A 1,347-nucleotide genomic window follows, 5' to 3' on the forward strand; every position below is an offset into this window, starting at 1 on the left:
TATATATATATATATATATATATATATATATATATATATATATATAATATATATAATAGAAAATATATAATAAAATATATAATGCAAAAGTTTTATAAAATTATACCTGAAAACAAAATACAGATAAATTTAATAAAGTCTACATAAGATTTATTTCTCGACAATTTCATTTTAATGCTAGAAGAAATTAATAAAGATCATTAAAAATGAAATTATTTTATTTGTTGAAAATTGACCAAATATTCTCAAAATAATATATTAAATAAAATTCTAATAAAAATGTATCATATAATTATAAATTATTCTAATACTTGTAAGGAAACCCAAAGGATCTAAGATATATAATTCAAAATTTATAAATATAAATTTGGGGAATTATATTGACTGATTTCAAGACTTATTAATGAAGAATAATCAAAAAAATGTAAAACTGATGTGAGGATACACAAGTAGATAAATGGTAAAAATAGGGAATCTAGAATTATACTTTTTTTCTACAAAAACTCAAAACAAAAAATTTTATAAGATGCTAATGAAACAATGGTATATTCACATGGCACAAGAAAAAATAACCTTAGCAATTTATTTATACTATATACAAAAACTAATTCTCAATGTGTCTTAAATCTGGATGCAATGGGCTATGTTTCTAAATCTTTTACAAGTTTTTGTAATACATTCAAAACACTGACTTTAAAATACACGTTTTTAAATGGACCTCATTAAAAGCCAACCATGTACTGTGGTAGGAAAAAAAAAAACAACTTTGAATAGAGAGGTCTATTTAAACATAGATATATAGGTATCATGAATAAAGATCTCCTACAAATCAAATGTCAACAGGAAATCATGATAAACATTTGGACATATTGAAAGCATGGCATATTTGGTCCCATAACTAAGTAAGAAGGATTCTATGCCACTCACTAGTTCAGAGTTTTCAGAGCAATGAAAATTAAAATCACATTTATCTAATACAAATTACCCACTAAAAGTACTAAAATGAAAAGAAAAGGTCATGCTTTTCTTACTCAATGGACTATGATTTAGGTTGTGACTTATTTAAAATTTTCAATCACATTAATTTTGAAAGTTGTTTAGCAATTACCAATGCATTTTTCAATTTAATTCCCAATATAGTTCCTGAATTGGAATTTAGGCCTTTCTTAGGTTCCCAAGAGAGTAAATCTAAGCTCTTGGTGTATGGTGTCACACTTCAAAACATTCTGTAAAAGTGTTTAGTTTACAACAATTTAAAAAAGTGAAAATAATACAAATTGGGAGAAAGAAAACCATTCCCAAGAAGCTCTGCCTAAAGAGTAGATCACATTATTCAGATCCCACAAA

The sequence above is a fragment of the Marmota marmota genome, unplaced genomic scaffold, assembly GCF_001458135.2.
Source record: "Marmota marmota marmota unplaced genomic scaffold, marMar, whole genome shotgun sequence".
Lineage (NCBI taxonomy): Eukaryota > Metazoa > Chordata > Mammalia > Rodentia > Sciuridae > Marmota > Marmota marmota.